Source organism: Elephantulus edwardii, unplaced genomic scaffold (genome assembly GCF_000299155.1).
Source record: "Elephantulus edwardii isolate Elephantulus edwardi_28Jun2011 unplaced genomic scaffold, EleEdw1.0 scaffold00179, whole genome shotgun sequence".
Taxonomy (NCBI): Eukaryota; Metazoa; Chordata; class Mammalia; order Macroscelidea; family Macroscelididae; genus Elephantulus; species Elephantulus edwardii.
In genome coordinates, this window is record NW_006399929.1 from 4,704,997 (window position 1) to 4,725,219 (window position 20,223).

Consider the following 20,223-nt stretch of genomic DNA (forward strand, 5'->3'; position numbering starts at 1 on the left):
TTCTTCTTTGTTCCTCACTTTTGCATTCCAGTCACCCATTATTATCAATGCATCTTGATTGCATGTTCGATCAATCTCTGATTGTAAAAGTTGGTAAAAATCTTCTATCTCCTCTTCCTTGTCTCTGGTTGTTGGTGCATATATTTGAATGATAGTGGTATTCACTGGACTTCCTTGTATGTAATACTAGAAATAGAAAATTAAAGCAGCCCTGATGTATATATACTTTTTCTGATTTTAAACCATGCAATATAATGATAAATTTTCTGTAATTTTAAGTTTTCTTCATAGTGTCTATCAGTATACTTAGTGTGGACATCATAATGTAGTAATTGATTTCTGTTACAAGGTATTTTTTCCCTTTCAATTTTTAAAAAATGGGAAGAGTGTACAGTCATTGTACCAAAAGGAATTGGCAGACACAGAAGAATTTCATGAAACAACATAGGCAAGAGCCTATGGTGATGAAAGAAGTTCAAGCAGCTTTGAAAGAATTGGCAAAAAATAAGGGCCCAGGAATTGGTGGTATATCGATTGACATATTTTAACTAACAAATGCTGCCCTGGACATGCTCACGAAGTTGTGCCAAGAGACCTGGAGGACAACAATTTGGCCAACTGACTGGAAGAGATCTATATTTGTTCCCATTCCAAAGAGAGGTGATCCAACAGAATGTGGAAATTATTGAACAGTATCATTAATATCACATATAAGCAAGATTGTGCTGAAGATTATTAAAAAAATTACTGGAACAGCACATCAACAGAGAACTGCCAGAAGTCCAGGCTGGTTTAAGAAGGGGTCACGGTACTAGAGATATTGTAGCTAGTATTACCTGTATCTTGTCTGAAAGCAGAAAGTACCAGAGAAATGTCTATCTGTGTTTCATTGATTATACAAAGGTGTTTGGCTGTGTGGATCACAAAAATTGTGGCTAACTCTGAGAAGAATGGGAATCCTAGAATATCATGCTAATGTGATGCTATACTTGGACCAGGATACTGTCATCAGAACAGAGCAAGGAAGCACTGTGGTTCAAAATTAGGAAGGGTGTATACCAGGAATGCATCTTGTCTCCACATCTTTTCAATCTATATGCAGAAAAGATTATCCAGGAGGCTGGGCTGTATGAGGTGAAATGTTACATCAGGATTGTAGGAAGAATCATCAGCAATCTGTGTTATACAAATGACACAACCCTGCTTGCTGAAACTGAGGAGAACCTGAAGCACTTGGTACAGAAGGTCAAGGACTGAAGCCTTCAATATGGTTTGAGGTTTAATATGAAGAAAACAAAGATTCTCATCACTGGGCCAATTGACAGCATCATGATAGATGGTGAAGAGATTGAGATTGTTAACAGCTTTCGTTTGCTTGGCTCCACAATCAACACTCTTAGCACTAGCAGCTAGGAAATTAAAAGTCGTATTGCAATGGAAAAGTCTGCTATTAGAGACCTCTCCAAAGTACTGAAGAGAAATGATGTCACTCTGGAGACTAAGGTGCTCCTGTGCAATCACATGCTGTGTGTCAGACAGGTAGGACAATGACTAGGGATGATAGAAGGAGAATTAATGCCTTTGAGCTCTGGTGTTGGAGAAGAGAATTAAATATACAATGAACTGCTAAGAACATGAGCAGGTTCATCTGGAAGAGAGTTAAACCAGGCTGCTCCTTGGAGGCAAGAATTCTGAAGCTTTGTCTCACATACTTTGGACATGTTGCAAGGAGAGACCAGTCCTTGCAAAGGGACTTTGTGCTATGGGAGGGTGGAAGACCCTCTAAGAGATGGATTGATTCAGTGACTGGGGTAATGGGGGTAGGTATTTTGGAGACAATAAGATTGGCAGAGGATAGAGCAGGGTTTAGGACTGTTGAACATAAGGTCGCTATGAGTCACAGGCAACTCGATGGCACAGAACAGCACAATAACAACAACATCACATCATTATTTGGTTCTCTTAATAACCCGTGTTGTGCAGATGATACAACCGTGCTTGCTGAAACTGTGAGGGACCTGACATGTTTGGTGCAGATGGACAAGGACTGCTGTGTTCAATGTGGATTAAGCTCAATATCAAGAAAACAAAGATTCTCACCACAGGGCCAGTTGGTAGTACCATGTAGATGAAGATGAAACTGAGACTGTTAACCATTTCATCTTCCTTGGATCCACAATCAATAATTTTGACACTGTCAGGAAATCAAACATGAATTGCAATGAGAAAGTCTGCTGTCAGGGTCTTCTTCAAAGTGCTGACGAGCAATGACATCAGTCTAAAGTGGGACTGATCCAAGCAGTAGACTTCACAGTTACGTGCTATGCATCACAGAGCTGGACAATGACTAAGGATAACAGAATAAGAATTGATGCTTTTGCATTGTGGTGCTGGAGAAGAGTATTGAACAAACCTGGACTCCCAAGAGAACAAACAAGTCTGTTCTGGGGAGGGTGAAACCATGTTTCTCCTTGAAGGCAAGGATTGATTGATTGAAGCTCCATCTCACATACTTTGGGCTTGTAGCCAGGAGGGACAAGTTCTTTGAGAAGGACATCATGCTTAGACGGGTGGAGGGTCAGCACAGCAGAGATAGAGGTGAGAGGGATTGACACAATAACTGGAGTAATGGAAGTAGAAGTGTTAGAAACAGTGAAATTAGCTTGGGCTAGGACAGAGATCAGGGCTACTGTTCATAGGGTTACTATGAGTCACAGTTGACCCAATAGCACCTAACAATAACAATAATGTGTATGTCAGTGTCATGTATTATATGCATGCTGTTGTTGTTTTTAAGTGCTGTCTAGTCGAGTACAACTTATAACGACTATATAAACAGCATTAACTAAACCCTGTCCTATTCTGTGCCTTCCTCATACTCTCTGACAAAGTTGAGCCTATGGCTACAGTCAGTGGGCCAATCCACCTGATTGACAATCTTCTCTTTCTCTGTTCTTCCACTGTTCCAAGCATGAAGTCCCTGCCCAAATAATAGCCTCTTCTAGCAAAATACCCAATGTATGTGAAGTGAAGTCTTGTCATCTTTGCCTGCAAGGAGCACTCTGGCTGTGCTATTTCCAAGACATAACTCTTCTTTTGACAGTCGATGGGATATTCTTCTCCAATACCATAACTCAAGGTATCAATTCATCTTCGGTCATCCTTATTCATCATCCAACTCTCAGTTGCATAGCAAGTGATTGAAAAGATCATGGCAATATGTACATAGATTACTTATTTATACTGAGAGGGTTTTTCTTTAGACATGTAGTTTTATATACTCACATTCATTGTTATAATTGATATTTGGTTTTACATATTGACTTTTACATTTTATTTATTTTTCTCTTCTATGACTATATGCATTAATTTTATTTGATATTTTAGCCTCTAATTATCTGTGACATGGATGCGTCAAATGTGTTAATGGTTGGTTACCCAATGCGGACTGAGAGTGGGATGGAGCTTCCCGATTAAACAAGCGTGGAAGGAGGAGTGGCGTCCACTTCCATAATAACTGGCCTCCAGAAACCCTATGAACCTGGAGAGAGGGTGAAAGGCACCCAAGCTTCAAGGACTCTCCTTCATAGGGTCGCTATGAGTCACCTGCGACTCCACGGCACTTAACAACAACAACAACAACAATTATTTGTATAATATTTTACTACTGGCTAAATTTTGCTATTTTTAAACATTATTATTTAAACTCTTTATAATTATTTTTTTCCACTTTGAAAAAGAAAACTGCACATTACTTTCTCCTTCTTGTCCCTTTTTTAAAGCATAGGGGATATATTTCATACATAAGACAAAATAATGGAAAGACATTTTAGAAAAAGAAAATTCATTAATTTGTTTTTCAATATTTACTTATTGAAAGGTAGACATTAAATTATTTCACCTAGAAATTTCTTACTATCAGTATTTCCTTTATGTCTTTATGGGAGCCATTTTAATTGTAAAATAATTTTATTAAAGTATATTATAGTTGTAATATTATTCTGTGAACATTTGTATCCTGGACTGTATCAGTGAATAATTTTCAGATTTATAGGTATAATATTTGAAGATTTTAAATTACACCATTTTGGAAAGAATAAATTCTTCTCTAAGGCATGATAATTTTAATTAGGATACCTTATTTCATGCATTTCTTTGAAATATGTACTACTTCTATACAGTTTCTGTCTTCCATTTTGTAATCTTTTAAATTTATAGATATTTAAAAAATATGAATTAAATAAATTTGAAAATCACTGTCCTTTCACTTTTATCTTTCAGTAAACAACACTCTTGCTAGTGGGTAGAAGCTTTTCTTTTGATCCTTTATTTCAAAGGAAATACCACTGGGTTTCAAAGGAATTATCTTTTGGTATACTCCATTTTATCTGTCACAATATATGCAATTAATTTTTATTTTGGTGAAAATAAGAAAAGTACCACAACTATTTGATTTTACAATAAGATTTTTTAATGTGTTGTTTAAGCGTATAAGTGTTAGAACTATAATTCTGTTGGAGATAATAAAGCTCACATTTAAGAACGAGAATTTAAAAATTTGCAAAATTATGGCGAAATGTAGCTCTACTTTTGTAATAATAATTAAATCTTTTCTATTATTGAGACAAAGAAAAATGAAATTAGTTAACAAATTAGCCATAGTATGTTTTTTAAAAAAATTTAATTTCTCTAATATACTCTTTGTTCAATAGCACCACAGTTTCCCACATTTATTTCCAAACTTATCATAAACTGTCTTTGATAAATATACAAATACATGCATCATATTATCATTAACATAAACAAAAACAAATTTTCCCTAAACATTAAAATTATTGATATTTAAAAAATGCCTACAGGAAAATAAACTATAGCACTCCATCCAGCTTGATGACTTTATTTCTGATTTTAAGTCCTCACAGCAATACCATGACAAACAAACTTTTCTGCGTATCTTGTTATCTTGCTGTCTTTAGGTGTCATCAAGTCCACTGCAACTCATACTGACCCTTTCAACAATAGATCTGAACTTTGCCCTGCTCCATCAGTCAGGAAATTAGAAAATGTATAGCACTGAACAACTCTGCAGTCAGGGACCTCTCCAAATCATTGAGAAGCAAAGATGTTACTTTGAAGACTAAGGTATGCCTAGTTCAGGCCATGGTATTTTCAAACACTTGTGTGCTACTGAGATTTGAATACTGAATTAGGATGACAGAAGAAATAATGCCTTTGAAGTGTGGTGCTGGAGAATATCTCATGGACTGCCAAAAGAACAAACAGATATATCTTAAAGAAGATGCAGCCACAGTGGTCGTTGAGGCTAAGATGATTAAAGTTTGTGTCACATACTTTAAGCATATGGCTAAGAGAGACTGTTTATTGGAGAGAGACATTATGCTTGGGAAGGTGGAGAGTAGGTGAAAAAGAAGAGGGCCTTCAACCAGATGGATCGGCACAATGACTGCAGTCAGGGGCTCAAATGTGTCAGAGATTGAAAGGATGGCAAAAGATAAGACAGTGTTCAGATCTTTGTTATAGGGTCACTAAGTGTCCTACTAGACTCAATGGCACCTAACAACAACAACAAATGAGTTTAATCCTATGGCCCTAGATGAGCTAATTTTGTTATAAAGTGCATTTTATACTCCTATGTCATCAACCACAAGCTGTGCATTTCAACATTGTTTAAGGTGCTTCATGTTGTTGTTGTTGTTGTTATGTGCCGTTGAGTTGCTTGGAACTCATAGTGAACCTATGTACAACAGCCCTAAACTCTGCTCTGTCCTGTGCCAATAGCACTTTCTCTGACATACCCATCCTGATTACCGCAGTCACTGAATCAATCCACCTCAGAGAGGGCCTTCCCCTCCTGCGCTGTCCCTCCACCTTCCCAAGCATGATGTTCCCCTCCAAGGACTGGTCCCTCCTTACAACATGTCCAAAGTATGTTGGATGGTGCCTCAGAAGCCTTGCTTCCAAGGAGCCGCCTGGTTTAATCCTTTCCAGGATGAATCTGTTTGTTTTCTTAGCAGTTCATGGTACCCTCAATATTCTTCTCCAGCACCACAGCTCAAAGGCAATTCTCCTTCTGTCCTCCCTAGTCATTGTCCAACTCTCTGATGCATAACAAGTGATAGCAAAGAACATAGCCTGTATCAGGCACACCTTAGTGTCCAGAGAGACACCATTGCTCTTCAATACTTTGAAGAGGTCCCTAACAGCAGACTTCCCCATGGCAATACATCTTTTGATTTCCTGGCTTCGGGTGCAAGAGTGTTGACTGTGGAACCAAGCAAACTAAAGCTGTGAACAATATCAGTCTCTTCACCATCCATCCTAATGCTGCCAATTGTTCCAGTGGTGAGAATCTTTGTCTTCTTGACATTGAGCCTCAATCCATATTGTAGGCTGCAGTCCTTGACACTCTGCAGCAGGCGCTTCAGGTCCTCCTCACTTTCAGCAAGCTGGGTTGTGTCATCTGCATAACGCAGATTGTTGTCTGATCTTCCACCAATCTTGACCCCACATTTCTCCTCATAGAGCCCAATTAGTATAAAAGTTTATCCTCTTTAAACCTTGGTGCTCTTGATTTGCATACTTTTTTCCTTGACATATGTTCCTAAACCCCATCTTCTCTTTTAACGAATCTTTGTCAGATTTTGCTGGCAAAGATCTATTAATTTTTAAATACTTGAGGTCCTTTACAAGGACGTTCAAAGAATTCTTATCCACCTCTTAATTACATTAAGGGAAAAAATGTTGCGTACATAGTATGTAATAAGAAATTTAAAGATGAGTAATACATTGTTCATGCTATAAATCCAGTTGTTGTGTGCCTGAGTCAGAACCAACCCATAGTTCACCCTCTAGTGCGTTTTCACAGGCAGTAAATGGCATTCACTGTGAGATTGTCCATCTTTAACCTGTGGAGCACCTTGTGGATTCGAATCACATATCTTTGGTTTGGCAGCACAGCAGGCCACGGGAGCTCCTTATGAAGATTCTGTTGTTGTTGCTGAGTACCATTGAATTATAGCCAACACACAGCTGACACTCCAGTGGTTTTCAGAGGCTGTTAATCACTCCAGAGATTGCCCGTCATTCTCCTGCAGAGCAGCTTTGAACCCCATGCCTTCAGGATGGCTGTGCAGTTTCTTACCAATAAATAGGCCACTAGAGCTCCCTATGATAATCCTATAGTCTTGAAAATCATTATATCCTTGATCATTAATAGAAAAACTGTCATCTTGAATTCTCTTAAGAGTGCAAAGAAGAAAGGCCTAGAAATCTACAACCTAAATACCACAGCCTGGGAAATGCCATGAAGTCCAATTCCACTCTGATGCATTTGGGGTTAACATTAATCAGAATCAATCAGATGATAAATGCTTTTGTTTGGTTTCAGTTACACTGAATTATCTCACTGTTTAGTCTGTTTCTACTAGACTATTGTAGCCACCTTCTTTCTGTCCTGCTTCTATACTTTCTTATACTAGTTTAACATATCTGAATGACCATCAGTTATAATAAAATGAAATGGATTTGATCAAGTCACCTCTTTGTTTAATAACTTTTAGATTCTCTCTTGAAATATTCAAATTTCATTCTGAATGAATACACATTATGAGAGTTCTGAATTTATGTTTCTGATTATCTGAATAGGAAGTGGGGTAGATGAATCAGAAAAATTTAATGTATCTGCCTTTGAAAGAAAATATAATGAACTGTCTGGACAACTTATGTTGATGGATGACAAAAAAGGAAAAGCTTCAGAGACCATCTTGGTTTATTAATATGAAAAAATACTTTATCTTTTTGTAGTGATTTAAAGGGACTGGGGTGTAACAATTTTATAGAAGAAAGTAGGCCTATAAACTTCAAACTAATTAAGCAAGTCTTTAGCTTAGTTTTCATGGATTTTGTCTTTTTATAATGAGTAACGTAGAAAAAACAAAACAAAATTTTTTGTGTTATAGCCTCCACTATTAAATAATTTATTGCCTAACATTCCTGAATTTTTTTAAAAAATTGCGCTGCAATTATCAGGTTTTATATTTAAATATTTGAATAATTTTTATGATACTAGATGCAGACAATTTTATTATACCTATTTAAACTTTAGTTCAAAGGAGGCAAAAATGCTCATCACTGGACCAATAAATAGCATAATATTGATGGTGTGAAAAAAGTGAAGAGGTTTTAAGCGTTACTGACAGAACTTGAAAACTATAGCTGCAGTCTGAATTGCACCTTAAAGCTTAGGGGGAAATGTCCTCATCTCTGGACCAAATGGGAAAAAATGATAAATGGATTAAAAAATTAAAATAGTCAAAGATTTCATTTTCCTTGTATCCACAAACAATACTCCCTGGCAGCAACTATCAAGAAATAAAAAAAAAAAGATCTTACCTTGGACAAATCTACTGTAAGGAACTTTTTAAAAGTGCTAAAGAACAAGGGTTTATTTCAGTTAAAAAATTAAGGTGCGTTCGACCTAAACCATGATATTTTTAATTACTTAATAAATATGTGAAAAATGGACAATGAATATAGGAAAATAATTGTGGTTTTGACTTATGTAATTGTGGTTTTGACTTATGGCTTTGGCAATCAAGAAGACAAAGGTCCTCACCACTAGATCAATTGATAGTGTTTTGATAGATGGAGAAGATTGAGTTTGTTAACAATCTTGTCTTGCTCTGATATATAATCAATACTATTGGCACCAACAATCAGGATATCAAAAGATGCATTGCTTTGGGAAAGTCTATTATCAGGGACCCCTCCAGATCCCAAAGAGCAATGCTGTCAGTTTAGAGATTAAGGTGCACTTGATCCAGGCCATGGTCTTCTCAATTGCTTACTAAACATCTGAGAGCTGGACAATGATAAACGATAATAAAGAAGAATTACTGCCTTTGAGTTGTGGTGCTCTGGAGAAAAGTACTGAACACACCATGGTCTGCTAACAGAACCAGTTTGCTCTTTGGAGACAAACATTTTGAAACTTTGTCTTGCATAGTTTGGGTGTGTTGCCAGCAGACACCAGTCCTTAGAGAAGGACATCATGGTTGGAAGGGTAGAGGGTCAGCCTAGGAGAGGGAGGCCTTAGATGAGATGAATTAATTTGGTTGCAGTGTTAATGGGATCAGGTGTGTCAAAGATGGTGAGGTTGGCTCAGAATAGGGTACGTTTCAGAGCCATTGCTCATAGGGTTGCTGTAAGTCATAGTTGACTAATGGCACATAACAATAACAACAACTCAAATAGCAAGCAAATCTGTCTTAAAGAAGTGAAGCCAGGGTACGCCTGAGAGTTAAAGGTGGCAAAGCTTCATGTCACTTATTTCGGCTTTGTTTTTGGAGGTGTCAGTTCTTGGAGAAGCATATCATGCTGGGAAGAGTAGAGGGTCAGAAAAAGAAAAAAAAATCCTCAACAAAATGGATTGAAATGGTGATTGCAAAAATGGTCTCAAGCACAACAAAAACTTTGAATATTTTGCATGATAGGCAAGGTGTTGATCTGTAATATCAGAGCTGACCTGAGTTGTTGTTGACCTGATAACACCTAACAACAACCAGAAGACTGAAAATTTCATTAGAAGAAATACAGCCAGTATGCACCTTAGAAGTGAAAATGGTGAGTTCATTTAATGTATTACAGATATTTTATTAGGAGGGATTAGTACCTGGGATAAGACATAATGCTTGGTAAATACAAGGACAATACACACACAGGATTGCAATAACAGTGCAGGACCAGGAAATATTGAAGAGGGGGTGTGTGTGTGTATGCTTGATACGAGGTAGAATTGACTTGCCATTACCAGACAACAATTTTAAGAAATGAGAAAGGAGAAATTTCTGCAAAGGAGGACCCCTGAGTGCTGATTTGAAAATATTTTACAATTATTCTGGAATTAACATTTCTCCTCTAAGCTGTGTCCAGTGAAGGCATTTCTAATTATTATAATTTATTAGACTTAATAATTTTACCCACAACAGAATGAGACTGTTAAAATGTCATTTCACAGATAAGGAAATTGAGGCTCATAGAATTGAAATAGCTTGCCCTGGGTCACAATGCTATTACGCGCTGGAGATGGAATTGAAGAACCAGTTCTTTTTTTCTCCTCTTGGTGTAGGAAGTACATTGTACGTCCTAGGATCTTACTGTTTTATACCATGCTTCCAATCAATATTTTTACCAGACTATTTATCACTGAAAATATTCTAAATCCAATTACAAAAGTACTCAAGGGTGAGTTAACTGCTGGCCTCCAAATACTGCTCACTGGGAATGTGGTAATGATCCCTGTAGGACTGTCTCAATTTATCTTCTTCAGTCTTTCCTCTTGGCTTGACTCAGAGGGCCTAAATGCTACATCCATAAATATCTCACTGTCCTATTATTGTCACTCTTTCTAAGTTTTCTTACTCTTGAAATACATTTATCCAGCCATATTTTTTCTATTTCTATTCCTTTTCTCCTTTGTGTGTCTTACTTGTTTTCACAATTTAAGTTTCCCTTTCATTCCTTTATTTTTCATTCTGTAGTAATCTATTGTTACAGTAACCCTGATTCCCTTTAGTGTTAGTGTTGTTTTCTATTTCCAGTCAATAAATAATGAACACTTTTCGTCCCTTTAAAAGTCTTAATGCTTATATGGGATGTTTATTCCTGAGTAAATTACATCAAAAAAATGTTCTAGAAAATAAAGTAAATCTAATCACTGCTACCTTTTTTCACTTTATGACAGGTTTAGAAGCAGCAGTGACATACACTTCCTAAACAAAATGCCTCCGGAAACTCTGTGAACTTTTTGATTAATGTTAACAGTTGTAGAGGGGCTTCAGGCCTTTTGTTAATAGGGTTGCTATGAGTTGTCCTCAACTAGAAGGCAACCAACAACAACTACTAATCACAGAATATTCATGTAAGTAGTTCAAAGATTACTGTGCAGAAATGCAAATGTGGTGAATTCGCTATTGAAATATTGGCAGTCCACCTGAACTGGCATCTGTTAACCTTTCTTATCTATGAGATTATTCTTCACACTCTATTATTTTTTTTCTCCTTGAAACCTTGCTGTCTCAGTTATGTGTTGTTTTAATGCTGAGATAACAGAAATGCCTCATGTGGATTATTTAGCAAACCTAAATTTATTCTCACACAGTTCACAATGTTGGTAGCCTGAAATTAGGGTCCTGGTTCTATGGGAAAGCATGTACACTCTGTTAGCTTTCTGGGTAGGTCCTTATTCCCTTTCAACGTATGTGGAGTTCATATCCTTTAGAGATCTCCATGTGTCTTTGACATCAAACTTCTCCTGCATCTAGGAGGTTCATCACACAGAAACTCTATATCCAAGGGGTGCACTCTACTTTTGGCCCTTCTTTTTTTTTAGCAGTACAGAGGTGTCTTTGATCTGTCATCTTCTGTTTAATATCTTGTATTTCCAAAATCTCTTTGGTATTTCAAAAGAGATTGGTACAAAATACCACCCAGTTTTACAGATTATGGTATCTTGATGTATTAAGGTGTTATTAAATGTTACTGAGGTGGCTCTTCCTGGCTCTTTGTAAAAAAAGAACAAAGCAACTTTGCCCAAATTGTACCACCCTAATCAGTTATGCTGTGCATAACAAGTATATTGTTGCAGTCACTATGTCAATATAACTCATTACAGACCTTCTTCTTTTTCACTGATCTTTTACTTTTCTAAACAGGACATCCCTCTTCAGGAACTGGTTCCTGCTAATAATATTTCCAAAATATGTGAGATGAAGTTCTCACCCACCTTTATTTGTAAGGAATACTCTGACTGTACTTCTTTCAAGATATATTTCTAGGTTCTTTTTACAGTCTGTGGTAATGTTCCATATTCAAACACGAAGGTATAAATTATTCTTCTTCGGGATATCTTACTTATTGTCCAACTTTCCTATGAATAGAAAAAAAATGAAAATACGCTTATTTGAGTTAGGTTCACTTCAGTTTTTAAACTGACATCCTTGTACTTTATTTTATTATTAGTGTGTGTGTGTGTGTGTGTGTGTGTGTGTGTGTGTGTGTGTGTGTAGCGTCAAATTTGATCTGACTGGTGCAGAAGGAGATTGTCCTGCCTTCTCCAGCAGAGCATCTGGTTGATTCAAACCATGTGTCTCTGGGATTGCACTGCCAGTTCTTGCCACTAGGCCACCAGAGCTCCCTCATCCTTGCACTTTATTTATTTATTTATTACTTTATTTTATTATTTTGTGTGTGTGTTCCATCAAATCAGATCTGAGTGGTACAGGAGGAGATTTTCCCTCCTTCTCCAGCAGAATCTGGTGGATTCGAACCACGTACCTCTGGGATTGCAGTGCAGCTTCTTGCCACTAGGCCATAAGAGCTTGCATCCTTGCACTTTAAAAGAGATCTTTAAAAAGAAAAAGAGAGAGAGATCCTTGACATCAAATTTCCCTATGCAACATATCATTGACATCTTGACAGCTGTTCCATGGGAGTTGCTCGTGAATCAAAGTAAAATAAAATTCTTGATATATTGAATCTTTTATCATGATGCTTCCTATTGGTCCATTGATGAGGATTCTTATTACCATGATGATGAAGTGTAATTCACAGTGAATAGTATAGCCCTTGAACTTGATCAACAAATGCTTCAATTCTTCATTTTTTTGCAAGCAAGGTTGTGTCATGTGCATATTCAGGATATTGATGAGTCTTCCTTCAATCCTTATTCTACACTCTTCTTTATATTTTAAACTTCAGTCATCATTTGATTAACACACAGGTTAAATATTGTCATTGTTATGTGGCATCAAGTCAACTATTACTTATTGTGACCTTATGAACAATGACTCTGAACCTTGCCCTATCCTGTAGAATCTGTAGCATCTCCAACACCACAAGTTTACTGTTACAGTCACTGTGTCAAGATTATCATTGAGAGTCTTCCTTTATTATGCTTACATTTCCAAGCAAAATGTCATCCTCTTAAGTCTGACCTCTCCTGACAACATGCCCAAAGTATGCAAGATGAAGCTTCACCATCCCTCCTTCAGGATAGAACAATTTGTTCTCTTATCAGTCCATGGGATATTCAATACTCTTTTCTGACACTACAGCTAAAAGGAATTGATTCTTCTTCAGTAATCTTTAGTTATTGTCCAACTTTCAGTTATATGCTAAGTAATGCAAAGTAAGTAATTTACATGTTGAAGAGGTATGGTTAAAGGATACAACCCTGACACATGCTTTTCTTGATTCTTTAGCATATATTATTCCCTTGTTTTGTTCAAACTACTGCTTCTTGGTGTATGTACAGTTTTTTTTAAACATACACTGTTAAATATTTTGGAATGTTTAATGAGCAAGTAACTACTCAAAGAAAAAAGTGTAGTATATCCTAACGAACAATTATTTGGAGTTAGAATCATATATGCTTCTTTGTGTCTTCTGCAACACTATGGTGTATTTCAAACAAGTCATTTGACATTTATACATTAACAACTGTCTATAAATTCTGAATGACACAACAAATGCTCTTAGAAAAGTCCTGTAATATAGACAATGGAATAAGGGATTCTTTAACATGTAGGAGATTTTACTAATATCAAACTCAAATAAAAATGTACAAAGATGTTAGGATAGGAATTAGAATGTCTGGCAGAATGTTATTGCAATTTGGAGACATTTTTGCTTAGCAATTCTTCTTAAAATAGATATAACAGATAAAGTGTCAACACCCCTGATTATAACAGTAACTTTTATCCTTTTACTAGATATTGAGCGAGGTCAATGTAGGAGAGATCCACCAGTAGGAATGAAAAGGGCAAGAGGGTGTATTGTACTTAATGGAAGAGAAAGTAGAAGTAAAACAAGTTCTCTCAGCCAGGAGATAGGTCTAGGTGGATGAAGGAAGTGGTTAGACACACTCAAGAGGCACATTGCAGATGTCTTGTGAAGTTCAACTAAACAAGTGAAGCACAAAATAAAATATCCCTAGAACACATTTGCAAGCCAAAATAGTTTGGCTTATCAAAGGCTAAGGCTGGAGTCTGAATATTCAGTAGTGTGCGTTCTCTCTCTCTCTCTCTCATATGATTATCTGATTTAAAGTGGCCATAACTGGTCCATCACATCTCACTAATGACTAGTATGTTGATATTCATGCATTCCATTTCACTTTTAACAATATCCAGTTTTCCAAAATTCAAGTTATGAATATTCCATGTACCAATTACTAAACAATGAGTGTTATTTATTTTCCTCATTTCAACTAACTTCCAATCTGGGCTCTACCACTACACTGGTATAACTTTTCTCTTTGTTTAGAGTTCATAATGTTTTCAAAAGCCTTTTATTTAGGAAGGAGATGGACCATCCTGCTTCCTAGTTTTTCTTAACCAGGAACTCCATCAAAAGCCATCCAAAATGGGAAACCCTTTTGGAATTTTATAAATCAGTGGCAAAGATTTCAGTATCACAGCAACCCCAAGTAATCACAGTACAGCAGACTTACAGACAAGTGCTGCACCATTTAGAACAATGTTCTTTCTAAGCCCAGGGCTGCAGGCCAAGCAGAGGCTTCCCACTCAAGCTGATTGTAAACAAGATCAGATACAGATAATCAGTTTACAGTTACTGCTAACATAATTTAGAAATATCCATATTACCCACCTTGGCTTTCAAGTAAATCACAAATACCCTCAAGGATTCACCTTCACCAAGTGAAAGACTCACTCACATGTAAGACCAGACAAATTTTTAAATACCAAAGCATGCCCTCCAGATCCTGTTTGCCTACACAGAGGCTTTCCACCCATGCTGATTGTAAATTATATCAGATACAGTTAATCAGCTTAAACTTGATTGCTAACACAATTTGAAAACATCACTCACTGAGTGCAGCCTTTAGTATGGATTGCATCTGAATATCAAGAAAACAGGGATTCTCACCACTGGACCAATAGGAAGTGTCATGATGTAGAGGCAATTGAAACTGTCAAGAGCTTCATCTTGCTTGGATGTACACTTAACACCTTTGGTACGAGAAGTCAGAAAATAAGTGTATGCATTGCATTTGGGAAAACTTTGCAGTTAGGGACTATTCCAAATTATTGAGGAATAGTGATATCAGTTTGAGGACTAAGGTCCATCTGATTTGGGCCATAGTCTTTCTGATTACTAGCTATGCATCTGAGACCTGGACAAGGATGACAGAAAAAAAATTGTTGCCTTTGAACTGTGGTGTTGGAGAAGAGCACTGAACATCCCATGGATCCCCCTGCCACAAATTAACAGATATGTCTTAGAGAGGGTACAGCCGGGGTGCTCTTAGTAGATGAAAATGATGAGGCTTTGACTCACATATTTTGGACATATTGCTAGGAGGTACTGTTCCTTGGAGAGTGACATGATGTTGGGAAGAGTGGGAGGTTGGCGAAGGAAAGGAAGACCCTAGACCAGGTGGATTGACAAGGTGATTGCTATTATGGCCTTTGTGTGTCAGGAAGTGAGAGGATGGTGCAGGGCAGGACTAGGTTCAAGTCTTTTGTTCATTAAGTTGTTATGAATCGTACTCAATTTGATGGCACCTAAAAACAATAGATAGGTAGATAGATAGAGTGATAGAGATATAGAGATAGATACAGACATAGAGATAGATATAGAGATAGAGATAGAGAGATAGACATATACATACATACAGATGTATAGATATAGATATACTAATATGCATTTATCATTTCATCTAATACTTGAAACTAGTTAAAACTGCTGAAGGGAAGTGTTGCTCTAATGTTGAAGAGAGCAGCACTGGAGAGTCAGAACAAGAACAAATTTTGACATTTGCCAAGTGTACTCTGTAAAAACCTTTTAAACTTTTTGTTTCTAAATAGAATAATTTTTATACCTAAACTCCATATAGGAAGGTTAAGAACACATGTGTAACAGTAGAACACACAGGTACATTCCTTAATTTATTTCATCTCTCAAGCAAAATAAATATGCTTCCTCCTTCACCCCTATTTGTTTCTTCTGGATCTGATTAGACAGAAAACTACATGAGAATCCTCACATGCTCACATTTTGCTTGAAATCTAGGTAAATTGTATCCTAGTTGAGTATAATATCAAAGAAAAAATGGAGTTTTATTGTTAATATATATGATTTATTGTGTAACAAAAGGTAATATGATATGCCTCAGTATCTATTATTATATTATGTTGCTGTTACCCTCATTTTATAGATCAGAAAACTGAGGCTCAGATACTTTTATACTTGCCTAACGCTACCCTGCTAGTGAATAGTGTTCTTTAAATTCAAATATACACAGAATTTTACAATTTAGGATGGTAAGAATGGGATTATTATTTTATTTTTAAATTTTCACACCTGGTACTGAGAAAATGACACCTTAGTAAAATTAAAAAGCAAGATACTCTACATTGCTTATCATATTGTGAAATTTGAGGTAATTATTTTCAATACATTCTTGTTCGATAAAACAGACTGTCTTTGTGTGAGGTTCCTGAAAGCCAATACTGAGGAAATCTTTGGCAGGCAGAGTTCATTTGGTTGGTGATTCCAGGGAACAGGAGTTAAAGATAAAACAGTGAAATGGAAAAAACCACCCAAGGATGCAATATCTAGTTGGCATTTGTTTCTGGACACTTGGGCTCCCTCTAGCTGGGCCTCATGAGGAGTTTTATGAAATGCAGCTTATGCCTCCCTACAGCGGGAAGAATAGGAGAATATTCCTCCTCATTAGTCAAGGATGGTCTCATATATGTTAAATTTCCATATTTCTGGGCAACCCATGTATTCCAGAGAGAAGGGAAAACATGTAATGCACTGATGTGAGGCAATGCACAGTCTGGTACAGTCGAGCAAAGTTGGTTAAAGCCTGCTAGAACATGAGGAGAACATTGGATGAAGAAGTGAGACCAGAAAGATTTGAAGTGACTATGAAAGAGATTTTATTCACATACTTAAAAACCACACTTCTTTAGAAGATGAAAGGATAGTGCTTTGTATAAATTTTCAGTAGGATGAAATTCATGTGTTGAATGCTCTGAAACCAGTATTAGAAAGATTAGTGAAGAGGAGAAGGCATAAGCACATTTATTTATGACATCTGACATCCAGAGATTTGCTTCCTGCTCAATTCAAGAGCAGACTAAGGGAAGCACTAAATTGCACGTGGTATTTAGCCTTGTCTGAACTTTCATTGGTTTGCTATCTCTCCCTTCCTTTTAATCCTCTTATAAAAGCCAAGTATTAGTTATATGTTGGGGCGAAAGCAATGCTAAAATTCTTTTAATGAGCTACCCTTGCGTTCAGTTATATAAGGTCAAAGGAAAGTGCACTTTCATTTTAGCCTAGCCAATGTCACTGCAACAGAACCAATTTGAACTTAACATTAATTAGCTTTTTAGTGGGCTGTAAAACTTGTTCAATGTATGAAGTACTTAATAATTATAGATTAGGGTCATATTCTGCAGATCCAATGCAGAAAGAGTCTGAATAAAGCAAATTGCATTTAGATCGGAAGTACAAGAAAGTCTTATGCATTTCACATCTTTCATAACATTCTGAAATAATTTTAGTTTGAGTTTGATTAACTTCCTCCCCTTTTTTATTGGTTTGCTTACAAAGTTCATATACATTGTGTTTCACACTATTCTTTACTCATATTGTTTTTCATACAGTCATTTTCATGCATTATGTTTTATAAAATTAATAATCATATACATTGTGTTCCACACTATTCTTTACTATATTGTGTTTCATACAGTCATTTTCATGCATTATGTTTTATAAAATTAATAATCAGTGAAATTTGCCCTTCATCACCCTGTCGTTCCACCTGAAACTTTCCATTTCCTTCCCCCTCCTCTAGTCAGAAAACTGTAACCCTGTGGTTTCACCACTATTCATCCTCACCCCTCTGCTTCCACCAGTTCACCCATAGAGTTCCCATACATGTTTTACAAGGTATCCTTCTATTTTTACAATAATGGACTTAAGTAGTATTTGCCCACATAAGACTGAGTTAATTCACTCAGTAAAATGATCTCCAGTCTCTCACAAGTTATGTACTATTTTTTTTTAAAAATTCTTGCTCTTGAATGCTGCATCCTATTCCATTGTGTGAATGTATCACAATTTTTCAATCCATTCAATTGTGGTGTGACATTTGGGCTGTTTCCATGTTCTTGTGATGGTGAATAAAGGTGCTATGAAAATTGAGGTACAAATCTCTGTTTGTGCCTCAGATCTAATTTCCTTGGGGTATATTATGGAGTTGCTATGTTCAACTTATTGAGGAAATACCAAACTGTCTTCCAGAGTTGTTGTAACTTTTTAAAATTGAGCCAGCAATATATGAGAGTTCCCACCTTTCCACATTCTCTCCTACATTTAATGCTTGCTGTCCTACTAAACTTTGCCACTGCTACTGGGATGAGATGGTGTTTCGTTGTGGTTCTAATTTGCATCTCTCTTATTGTTAGTGATTTTGAGCATTTCTTCATGTGTCTGTTTGCCATCTGAATGTCTTCCTTTGTGAAAAGTCTTTTTAGGCATTTCACCCATTTTATAATTGGGTAGTCAGTCTTTTTCTTCTGGTCCAGGAGAATTCTATAAACTTTTGTTTTGAGACCCTTGTCTGAGATGCTATTGCTTAATGTTTTTTTTTTTCTATCCATGGACAGCCAAAAGAAGAAACAGATATGTCTTGAAAAGGGTGCAGTTGGAGTGCTCTTTGTAGGAAGAATGATGAGGCCTTACAGTCTTTGGACATGAGACATGATGCTGCAAAGGGTGGAGGGTCAACAAAGGAGAGGAAGACCCTCAAAAAGGTGGATCAGCACAGCAGTGACTGCCACAATGGGCTCTTGTGTGACAGGAAGTGTGATGATACAAAATACTAGATTGCTGCCCTTGCCACCTGGAGACCTTGCTATCCTACTGCCTGGAGGCCACCCAACTGCCACTCTTGCTGCCAAGAGCCAGGAGCACGCACCAATATCACAGGCACTTTGGGTGAAATACTACATGGGACAATTTAAGCTCAAGCAGAAGGAATCAGGCCAGGCCTATCCAGGCCAAGATGCAATTTCTGGAAGGGAATGGACTTCTAGTCCTGCCATTCAGGTATTTTGGGTGAAGCCCTGCCATTGGACCTTAGCCCTGCAGGCCTCAGTCCAAGAAGGGAGCGTAGATATATAGGTCCTTCACAAAACATTGTCATGCTCTAAGATATTATATAGTTACAGAAACCTAACATCTACGAAGAAAAGACACACATAATGTCAAGAAAGGAGCAGTCTGCCTCACTCATCATGAAAAAACAAAATAATCTTTTTTTTCTGAAAAAAGAGACCCAATCAGTACCCCAGAGAGAGAGAACCAGAAAAAAAGATATTGATGTAGAGTTATTTGAACAATTACAGTAGAAGTTGCAAATGAGAAGAAACAATGGAAGCCATTAAGAAAGAAAATAACCCATAGACAACAATCTAGAAGAAATGGAAGAGAATGCAAAATCTGGAAGAAAGATTTGATAGTATAGATAAAGAGGTACAAGTACTTAAAAAAAATCTTCACAAGACAGAGAGAGTAGAGGCAACACAGTACCAGAAATAACAGAAAAGCATAAGAATGAAATCCAGAATATTAAGACAGAAATGGCCAACTTGCTGGTAGGACAATAATGTGGACTTGAAGATATGGAACAGAGAGTCAGAGATGTAGAAGAAAGAGTCTCACTGGAAACATATATTGTTATGTGCCATTGAGTAGTCTATGACTCATAGCAACCCTATGTACTAATAGACCAGTTTAGTAAAGTGGAAGGATTTAAGACCAATATCCAAAAATCAGTGGGATTCCTCTACAGTAACAAAGAGAATTCAGAGAAGGAAACCAAGAAAGTAATACCATTTACAACAGCCAACCACAGATTGAAATACTTGGGAGTGAACCTAACTAGAGATACAAAAAAAACTATACAAAGAAAGCTACAGAACGTTTCTGCAAAACACAATAAAAGACCTAAAGTAATGGGAAAATGTGCCCTGTTCATGGATAGGAAGACTAAAGCAGTGTTGTTGTTGTTATTGTTATGTGCCGTCGAGTCGCCTGCGACTCATAGCGACCCTATGTACAACAGCCCTAAACTCCTCTCTGTCCTGTGCCAATCGCACTGTC